Here is an 11,425-nt window from a genome sequence, read left to right as displayed (position 1 = left end):
CATAGTCTCTGCATACGGCTTTGTTGTGGACTTATATATTTTAATGAAAATTTGGCACTGAGTCAGTTTAAGATACTGGTTTTGAATCATGCCATTAGCAGCTTATTTAATATCAAGTAACTTTATATCACTTATGTCTCTTATTCACAAATGCCTTTTAAATATTGTTTTAGAAAGTTTTAAATGAATAAATATAAAAAAATTGGGTATCTACAAATTAACTATTAACTGAAATTAGTTTTTCCCAACTTTTTTACCCTGGAGGAACTTGTAAGATAATTTTCAGGTCTTAGGGAATCCCAGCATAAAAATCAGAAAACATATATAAACTTCTTCAGTTACAGTCTCCCACAGAACTCCTTGTAGAGCTGTAGTGTTCCACAGGACCTGAGTGGAGAAAGGGTGGTTTACAGATTCTTAGTCATAAAGCAGAGTTCCAAATGGGAACTATCATCTATGAGCTGCTGCTAAGAAAGTCCTGATTAAACTTTATTCCTCAAAGCAGCATTGCTGTCCTTTATAGGGAGAATTACAGCTTTGTTGAGGTTTGATCAGTTGTTTTATATAGCCAGCAAAAATGGAAGAACAACATTTCAAAATGAAGATGCTGTTGGAAAATTGACCTGAATACATGTGAGTGTTCATATATTTCCAGAGCTAAAGCAGAGTGACTTTCTTCAGAGCAGAAGGATTAATATAATGCAATTTATGGGAATTAGTTACAAAAAAACAAAACACCACACATAACAGGAGTAAACATGTCAAAAATCATTTAAAAATCATTGTGAAGAACCGACGTGCAAAGTATAGAATTCTTAGCTGAAGTTACATTGCAATCCTGCATAGTCTCCAGGCCAGGGCAAGTATTTGGAAGTTAGTTCAAGCATAGAGTGATGGCAATTTCATATTAATAGAATGAAATTAGCAAGAATTAGCAAGCCTTGCCCAAGGAGATCTCCAGTGCTATTTTAAATCATTTTCTAGAAAAACATTGAACACGCAATGGTTGTTATATAAATCTTGGGATGAGCTGATTGTCATGGTTGTGATTGCAGAAGGTAATACCTGTTATTTTATTTCATGTCTGCTTTTGTGTTTGGTTCAAATGGAAAACGATCCATTTTGTGTTGTACCAACATTCTGTGATAAAAAATGTTATGTTCTGTAACTCGATTTGCTATTTACCATTATAAACGGGACTTATGTAGGTTGAAGTTGATAAAAGTTAAAATAACTGGATGACAGTAGCTGCCTACTCTTGAACTAAACCAAATCTCCTCTTTATGAAAACCAGAACACATTTTAAGGAAACTAAACATAACTTTTCATTTTGTAGCAGTAACTGTTTCTATGTTAAATTAATGCAAGAATGGAATGTAAGTGGTAACTTGTTATAGCAGAGCCAATTACTTCCTGCAAAATATGCAACTTTCTGTTGTAAATATAAGCCTAATGAACTGTCAACTCATATACAATACAAAACAATTTGAAATATGATAATGATAATATTACCTGTTCAGTTAAGTTCGACTCTTGGCGATTCTATAGGCCAGGTCTCTTCACATCTTCCAATCTTGCACTATTTGACTTTTTCTATCTTATGACTGGTGTCAGCTTTGATGGTGTCCAGCCACTATATTCTTTGATGGCCTGGTTTCCTTTTACCACTAACTCTTCCAAACATAATTGCTTTCTCCAGTGAATTCCCCCGCATAACATGGCCCAAAGTAAGTAAGATGCGGTTTCATGATTTTGCCTTCTAGGTTTGAAATATAGTGGGAAGTAAAATCAGAACTAGTTCTCTCTTCCATAGTAACGGAATACCATGTTATAGAAATAATTATTCCTTTGACTAAATAAAATAACTGAATAGCTTAGATGTTATTTACAATTATTTCACTTAAATGCTTATCAACCTCCCCCAATGCTAGCATAATCAGAATGCAAGCATAATTTAAATTCTGTTTCAACCATATTGATATCTCAGGTATCAAGTTCAGAAATACTATTAGTAATTAATATGGTTTGTAAACAAATTGCAAAAGGTGAATGAAAAGTAATGCCTTCAATGTTATAAATTGCCAACAGATTGCAGTACTAACATGATAGAAGTTTTACTGTATTCTTTAGCACTTGTTCTTTCACTTCAATTGGCAGAAAATTGCTGGGTGAAAAGATTATGTTACTATTATTCATAAAGTGGAAACCTATGTACTCAGTGTGCTTTAAGCAACACAGCATGATTGAATTTTTGATTTCCATAGGAGTACCTCCGATTAAAAGTATTATCACTGAATACAGATTGTGGTAATAGCCATGGCAACAAAGTGCTATACAATGGGTAAAAAAAATGTAAAAATGGTAAACTGGAAAGAGTTGATTGGGCAATCAGGAATGAATGGCTGTCCTGTGACAGCAACCAGTGAGTTTCATATGAGAAAGTTTGATGATATCATTAAGGACAAGTACACACAACACAGAGAAAAAAATACTATCAAGCTTGACATTTCATAGGAACATGTAAATCGTACTATTGATGTTCTTCAGTATTGGAAGATTTGCGCGATATGGTTCCTCAGATGCAGATGGCAAAAATGAAAGCTTCAAGGGTTAAAGTTTGCCAACAATTCCTGTCACACTCAGAGAATGAAGATGAAGAGTTTCTTCACAGTGTCATGAATTCTGACAAAAGAATGCTGACTGAGGCATCAGTCCATAGAATATAATCATAAAACTTCACCTACCCCCCCTCTGTGTGTGTGTATGTGTGTGTGTGTGTGTGTGTGTGAGTGAGAGAGAGAGAGAGAGAGAAACAGAGAAACACAGGCTTTCTCCAGCATGACAAGTGGAGAATCCACCAATGGGTTTTGCTTGTCTTCTGCCCGTAGACTAAGTCAGCCAAATTCACCACCCCTCTCTTCCTGGGCCCTCCTCCCAGTCTCGACTTAGTCTCTAGCCCAGAAGGACACGTTTTTCCTTTGCTCCAGGATCAGGTCGTAATTTTTTCCTATTTATTGCCTGTTACAGAAGGGGGAGGGGTGCAAACGAACGGCTGTTCGTTCGCCATCCCAGAAGATCGCAGAGCAGCCACAGGCTCACCCAAATCGCAACTAAGCCTCAGCTGATCATTGGAGAGAGGAATAGAAGCCGGTCACCATTTTGTCACCGTGTGCTCTCTCTACGGCACAGGGAGGAATCTCCTTCCTCCCCCCCCAGCAGCTGATCAGCAGAGAGTGAAGGGCTCCTGCGGCTTCCCAGTAACCCAGCTGATCAGCGGAGACCAGCAACAGCTCCGCGCAACTTCCCCGAAGGCCAGCTGATCCCCGGAGGGTAAACAAGGCTCTGTGCAGCTTTCGGTGACTCAGAGAGAGGCCAGTCGCCATTTTGGTTCCACGTGGCCTCCGGAGCGGGGGGGGGGCAAACTAAGCATTCAAACGAGCCTTTTCAAAGCAATTGGTATTTCTTTCAAACAACCAAGGCAACCATAAATCTCCTCTCCTCCAGGATATATTAGGACCGGATTGGTCAAACGGTGGGAGGGGGAAGGCAGGGAAGCGCGTTTCGCCCCAACTTCCCTTAAAACGCTTTCTCATTGAAATAAGGCAATTCCTCGCTCCTACCTAGTCACCTCTTCCCGGCTCATAGGCCATCTACCAGAAGGAGAGACAGGACAATTCTGGCTCCCTCAAGGGAGATATCCCCTGCCAGCAACACAACAGAGGCTGATACAGGAGAGCACAGCGGGTGTCTGTACCATTAATTGACAACCCCGCAGGAATTTTTTCCAATCACTAACAGATTGCTCTCTGGCCGGGAAAGACCCATTGACATGCCTCTTAACAGAGATTTCTCTCAGTCTTGCGCTGAGATATCTCTTCTGCCAATGGCAGACACCAACGCTGCCCAGACAGCGCAGGACTCCTCCATTAGTCCTGGACGCAAGAGGCCAAGATCCTCCAACCAGGAGGCAGCGGGCAGGATCTAGGCCAAAGCAATTTCTAGCAAGAGATCCTCCAAGGCAGTGGACAAGGAGGCCAAGCATTGTCACCAGGCTCTGGAGAAACAATTCTCTGGAGCCGAAAAGAGGCAAAATACAGCAGGGGATGGCCTAGCCCCACCGGCTTACACAGAGGAGGAAATATTTGGCCCACTGCAGCCTAGTCAGGAACCTCTGGAAACAGGCTGACACAAAACAGGCAGACAGATCCCCCTAAGTGAAGGACCCGAAAGCCCAGGGGCACCAGGCGCACACTCAGCAGCAGGGGTAGTCTTTCAGACAATCAGGGAGCCTTGTCATCGGAACACTTACAATCCCTGATATCTCAGTCCGTTGCTTAGGTCATGGCCTCTTCAGGACATCATAGGTCCAGAGCCGGGTCTGTAGTTTCAAGAGGCTGTTCCTACCTTTCACAGGAGGAGGCCTCAGAATACCAGGAATCAATTTTCCCTTCTCGGTCCTCAAGAAGCAGGAAGTCTCCTGCGGAGGACTATGAACAAACGGATCAAGGGCTGTCAGAGGATGATGATATATCCCCAGACCCTCCACCATTCATGGGTCTTTTTAACCCGTCTTTATTCAAATCCTTGCTTCACAAGGCCAGCAGCACTGCAAAGATTAAGAGACCGAGGTTTCCCCAAGAGGGACCCTCAGCATGTCAGGACACAAACAGCAGGGTGTTTTCGCAGCCCACTTACACACAACAATTTATCCCCTGTCCCCCTCTCTTCTTTGACACAATTCAGAATAATTTGGGGGCACCGGGGGCCTTCATTCCAATGGGGGGGGGACAGACAAGAAGCTGTTCAACATAGAAGCATACCTTATCGGAGGTAATAGAGGTTCCGATAGTAGATGAACCTCTAGCAGCTCTTATTTCACCATCCATGATATCCGGGGATGCGGCAGAAGCCATGAAGTCGGAAGATAAGGCGGAACTCACCTTCCGCAGGACACACCAGGCCTCAGCGTGGGCAATAAAGGCAGCCATTTCTAACTCTTTTTTTGCTAGGACTTCGCTGCTATGGCTGTGCCAACTCCAGGCGAGGATCCCCCCAGAGGAGTAGAGAACCCACCATGATTTAAGGAGGTTAGTGGCGGCAGCGGAATTCCATGCAGATTCATCATTGCACGCTGCAAATTACTCTGCCAGGGCAATAGTGTCCAACACCGCAGCACGCAGGTTAATGTGGCTCAGACAGTGGCGAGCCGACATTAAGGCGAAGTGGTGGTTGGCAGCTGCACCCTACAAGGACGGCCTACTCTTTGGCGAGGCCCTCAATCCCTACCTAATAGAAAACAAGGACAAACGCAAGGTCCTGGCCCATCTATCAAGGAGGACGGATAGGAGAGTCCCCTCCTACCCTCGCAGACAGCCTTTTCGGTCAGAAACAGGTCCAGAACCTACCACTTTTTCCCACCCTTATCAACCCAGATTGGACCAACAGGGCGACAGATCCGGTAACAGGGACAGATTCAGACAACAATTCCAGTCAAAATGCCCCTTTCGAGGAGCAGGGGGTCGCCCCTTTCGAAAATCCAAGTGACGGCGGGGAGGACTCCTCCATTAGTGGCAGGCTGGCTCTTTTCGCTCACAAATGGCAAGCCACCACCACGGACCTTTGGGTCCTAAATACCGTCAGATTCGGCCTCTCACTGGAATTCATCTCCAAACCCCCGAACCGCTTCGTCCCTTGCCCATCACCCAAAGATCCGACCAAAAAGAACATCAAGGAGGCCATCCAGCACCTCCTGGACATCCAGACCATAGAACTGGTGCAAAAAGGGCAGCAGGGACAGGGATTCTATTCCATCTTATTTATAGTCCCAAAGATTTCGGGTGGTGGTGGAGAGCAATTCTAGACTTAAAAAGTCTGAACACCCACCTGGCATACAGAAAGTTCAAAATGCAGACTCTGCAGTCAATATTAGCAGGCGTCAGAAAGGGAGACCTCATGATGTCCATAGATCTGACGGAGGCTTACCTTCATATTCCCATACTTCCAGAACAACGGAGGTTTCTCAGGTTCTGTCACGCAGGACAGCATTTTCAATACAGGGCCCTGCCCTTTGGACTTTCTTCAGCTCCCAGAGTATTCACAAAAGTACTGGCGACACTCGCCGCACATATGCGAACAATTCCTGTGCGCATCCAGTGTTACCTGGACGACATTCTCATCCAATCCTCGTCAGTCCAGTCGGCACAGTCAGATCTGACACTGACCTTAAGAACCCTTCAGGAACACAGGTTCTCAGTAAACTTCCAAAAGAGTCAGATGGTCCCATTGACCCGCCTTCTTCATCTGGGAGCTGTGATAGACACACTAAAGTGCGAAGTCTACCTCTCTCGAGAACGCCAAAACAGCATTTGAACCCTGGTCAGGCTGATTCGAAAGAAACAAACCACAACACTGGCCACTCTCTCCCACTTGCTGGGAAAGATGATTTCATGTCTAGCAATCGTGCCCTGGGTACGGCTACACTCCAGAGACCTGCAGTGGTTCCTATTCCCGTTCCAAAAAAGGGGAACCGGCTCCTCCAACCGAAGAGTAAGGGTTCCACCAAGGGTTCTGAAGTCGCTCCAGTGGTGGTCGTCTCCAGCAGTGAGAAAGGGACACATGTTCAAGGAGACCGCCCGAGTCATTCTGACCACGGACGCCAGCCTATTCGGTTGGGGAGAACACACCTACAATCACAACTGGCACAGGGCCAATGGTCAAAAGAGGATCTAAGACACAACATAAACTGGTTAGAACTCAAAGCCATACATCTGGCCCTCCGTCACTTTCACAACACAGTGGCGGACCAGCATGTCCTAGTGCTCACGGACAACGTGGCGGCAAAAGCACACGTCAACCGACGGCACACGGTCCAAACCCCTCATGGCTGAGGCCCAATCGCTGGGAACATGGGCCAAGGACAACCTAGCCTTCCTCAGGGCCGAGCACATTTCAGGAGTAGCGAATCAGCAGGCGGATTTTCTGAGCAGGGCAACGGTGGACCACTCGGAGTGAAGCCTGCACCCAGCCCTCTTCAGGGAAGCATCAGAGAGATTCGGCCATCCAGTGCTGGACCTATTCGCAAGCCCCAGGAATGCCCAGCTCCCGAGGTTCTTCTCCCGCTTCCCGTCACTGGGGGTGGAGAGGGCAGATGCGCTCCAGGGACACTGGCCGAAGGGGTTGCTATACGCCTTCCCACCTCTTCCTCTGATCCAAGCAACCATCAGAAAGATATTACAGGAACAAGCAGAGGTGATACTCATTGCGCCACACTGGCCAAGACGGTCGTGGTTTGCCGGCCTCCTAAGTATTTCTATATCTCCTCCATGGAGGATTCCCCACAACAAAATCTCCCTCAGTCAGGGGGCTCTACAATACCCAGAGCCACAATGGCTCCAACTAGCCACTTGGCACTTGAGCGGAGCCTCCTAGAAGGGGAGGCCTATTCACAGAGTCATCAAGACAATCCAGGCCTCAAGAAGGCCTACGACCAACAGAATTTACAACTCCACATGGAGAAATTACTGCAGCTGGTGCACAAAGCAGCAACTAGACCCCTTTAAGATTACTATCCCAAGGGTCTTAGACTACTTATGGGAGGAGCTTGACAGGGGTTTAGCACCCAACACAATTCGCAGACAGGTAGCCGCCCTGTCCACTATACTCACATATGGCAACTCTGAACCACTGGCCAAGCACCCAGTGGTGCGATCCTTCATAAAGAGCGCAACAAATAACAGACCACCCGCGGTCCACAAATATCCCTCCTGGGACCTGTCTAAGGTCCTACAGGCCATTACCTCACCTCCATTTGAACCTATCCGGACTTGCACATTACAATGCTTGACCCTTAAGGTCGCATTTCTGATCACCATTACTTCGGCAAGACGTATTTCAGAATTGGTAGCACTATCAGTTAGGGAAGATCTCTGCACATTCCACACGGACAGGGTGGTTCTACGTTTTGACCCCTCCTTCATTCCCAAAGTCAATTCCCTATTCCACAGGGCACAAGAGGTGGTGCTACCAGATTTTTGTCCTCAGCCCTCCCATGAATTGGAGCACAAATGGCACACTTTAGACGTTTGCAGGGCCTTAAAGCAATACATAAAGCGAACTGCACCCTTCCGCAAATCTGAGGCCCTGTTCGTTTCCTTCCACTCGCACGCAAGGGGTCGAAGGGTCACAGCATCCACAATAGGCAGGTGGATCAGGAGGTGCATAGCAGAGGCATATCAAGGGCAATCGCTAGTAGTTCCTAGACAAATCACTGCCCACTCTCGCAGCGCTGCAATATCAGCAGTGTGGGCGACTCAGGCACCAATTGAGGAAATATGCAGGGCGGCGACGTGGGCGTCACCTTCCCCTTTTATTAGACACTACAAGTTAGGTAAGTTTGCATCGGCGGAGGCTTCATTTGGCAGGAGGGTCCTCCAATGCGTAGTGTCAGGAAGTGGGACACAGGCCCAGACGGCTTCCCACCCGCAGGGACAGTGAGGCTTTGGTACGTCCCATTGGTGGATTCTCCACTCATCATGCTGGAGAAGGGGCGTTGTCTTACCTGAACGCCTTTTCTCAGCATGACGATGGAGAATCCACTCCTACTCTTAGGGCCAGGTCCTGTGCTGGGAAAAGATTGAGCCAACACACGGGAAACATGGCCAACAGCTTCGCCTCAGTCGAGACTTGGAGGAGGGCCCAGGAAGAGAGGCGTGGCGAATTTGGCTGACTTAGTCTACGGGCAGAAGACAAGCAAAACCCATTGGTGGATTCTCCATCGTCATGCTGAGAAAAGGCGTTCAGGTAAGACAATGCCCCTTTTACTATGATGCAACAGGCTTCACACTTCATGAGTTGCTCAAGAAGCAATTGGGAGTGGAGACATTTTTCAGTCAACCCATGTATTTAAAAGAAATAAAAATTAGTTGATTGATAGTTGCAGTGTACTGTTTCTTTTTTATAATTTTATTCAACTTATCAAAGTACAAAATACAAATGAAAATGAAAGTACAGGTAGTCCTTGATTTAACAATCATTCGTTTAGTTACTGTTTGAAGTTACAATGGCACTGAAAAATGTGACATATGACCATTTTTCACACAACCATTGCAGCTCAGGGTTGAACTGTAGAGTCACTGATGATGTTACTTAGTTTGGTAATAAACTGCAAGAAAACCACCAAGAGAGCATCAAAGACCCCTCATATTCATACTCTAAATTCAATTTCAGTAACAATTTATAAATCTTAGCAATAACAATTTATAAATTGTTACTGGAATTGAATTTAGAGAATGAATATGTTGGATCTTTAGTGCTCTCTGAGCTTGGTTGGTTTTCTTGCAGAGTTTCATTATTATATCATTCTAAACAGTACAGTTTCAAATTCATTTTTTACAAACTCAAACCTGTAACATTTTTTACTAAACATTTCAGTGTAAATATGTAAACCAATGATAGGTGTGGCATTCTGGCTTCAACTCTTCTTTGTCCTTGAGAGTAGGTTCACTTTGATTAAAGTATATTATTTTACCATTGATCCACCAATCTAACCTCACCATCATTTTTTTTTCTAAAAAAGGCTTCCCGAGGTGATATTTCTCACCTACATCTGCCTATTCCACATGGTCTAATAGGGTCAGCATGCTTCAGCTCCATTATCTGAAGCAATGCTATCTGTTGGAACTTAGAAAGTTTGCCTTTTTTGTTGTTGCACCTGCCCCTGGAATGGTCTTTCCCTCTCCAATATATAGTTGATCTGATTGAGAGAGAGAGAGAGAAAGAGAGAGAGAGAGAGAGAGAGAGAGAGAGAGAGAGAGACACCAACCGTACAGATATGCACACATGTATGAACACATTTCATTCATGAAGAACACATGTGAATTTCATACATAAATGAAGGAAAGAATTGGGTATTACTCAGAAACAGCAAAGCCAGCAACAGTTTCCTGCAGTAGAACAAAAATATTTGAGACCCATCTTGTTTTAGCATCCATCTAGTTTTTCCACAGGCTATATATAAGATTCCACTGGATCATTCTGTTGTTGATCAGCCCAGGGCTGCAGATGCAGCTTTAGTTCTGACTCGTTCTTGGATAAACTGTTCCTCCTCAAATGGGATACTTCAACAATAGGTTGTTGAGTTCTTTCCCTAATAGCCTTTGGCTATGGTCTAGAATTCATTTCTGCCTCTCCTGTGGGAGTCATCCAAGATGTATGGAAAGATAGATGCACTCAGTCAGATATCATCAATTCAATTCGAGTGAGAACTTAAGTGGAAGTCCTTGCTTTCCTCTTCTACAGTGGTGCTTGAAAGAGAATCTAGATAGAAGTACTTGGTCACTCATTCTAATGGCTGCTGCCAGCATAATTGCATCCGTAGAGGCAAGTTTAGTTCCAGATTATTGGGAGATACTTTCTATTTAGCTGAAATTGTAGGTTCCATATATCTTTATTATGCAAGATTTTTCATAACTATACAGACCGCACCCGATTAGTTCTGTAGTGATTGTGTCAGATGTAGATGTACATTTGCCTCTTCTCTAAATTCTTTGGCTTCTGATCAGGTAGGACCTTTGGACTGTATAATAACACTACAATTTTGTGCTGACTGTAATTTATTCTCTAGCTTCTGGCATAATGTACATTTCAAATTCTCAATATTGATAACATTTTCATTATACAGTTAAGTGAACTATTTCATATCCTTTGTGTAGGAGGAGGGATTCTTCCTTATGATTGTTCTGTCTCCCATATTTATGAAGTTCCTATTGCAATTAAAAATGAAGAAGCTTGTCATTAAAGATTTAACCTTGCTTATAGCTTCAGTAGTTTTATTTTATCTCTCAAACTTTGGTTAAATCAATTTTGAAAGTCAATATATTTTTCTTCTGTTTTTGACATTTCATAGTACCTCTTGTTCTTTTCTTAGCATTTTACAGTATCTTTTGAGCCATTGGTCAGCCATATTGTTCAAACTCACTTGGAAGGGAACTATTTTGATTGCAGTCACAACTGCCTTTTGAATGAGTGAACTTCATGCTTTCTGGGCTGAAAAGGAAAAGCTAGACCTGTAATAAAAAATGTATTTTCTTCCAAGGTGGTCTTGGACCTCCATTTACTCTGCAAACACTCACTGTTCTCTAGATCAGTGGTTCTCAACCTGTGGGTCGGGACCCCATTTGGGGTCGATCGACCATTTCATGGGGGTCGCCAAGCAAGGCTGTCCGCCATTTTTTTTGTCCGCCATTTTTTTCCCCTTTTCCGGCGGGTGCCTTACCTCCCTTGGGCTGGGCCAGCTGGTGGTCGGCCTGCTCCGTCTCTGCTGCTTGCCAGCTACGCCTCGGCCGGCGCAGGGGGCGGAACCACGCATGCGCGGCGCTCCCGGGCAGGGAAAGTCCTCGACTTACGACCGGTTGGGTAGTCCTCGACT

The sequence above is a fragment of the Protobothrops mucrosquamatus genome, unplaced genomic scaffold, assembly GCF_001527695.2.
Source record: "Protobothrops mucrosquamatus isolate PMUCROS unplaced genomic scaffold, P.Mucros_1.0 scaffold173, whole genome shotgun sequence".
In the NCBI taxonomy this organism is placed as follows: Eukaryota; Metazoa; Chordata; class Lepidosauria; order Squamata; family Viperidae; genus Protobothrops; species Protobothrops mucrosquamatus.
This window is presented reverse-complemented; position numbering follows the sequence as displayed.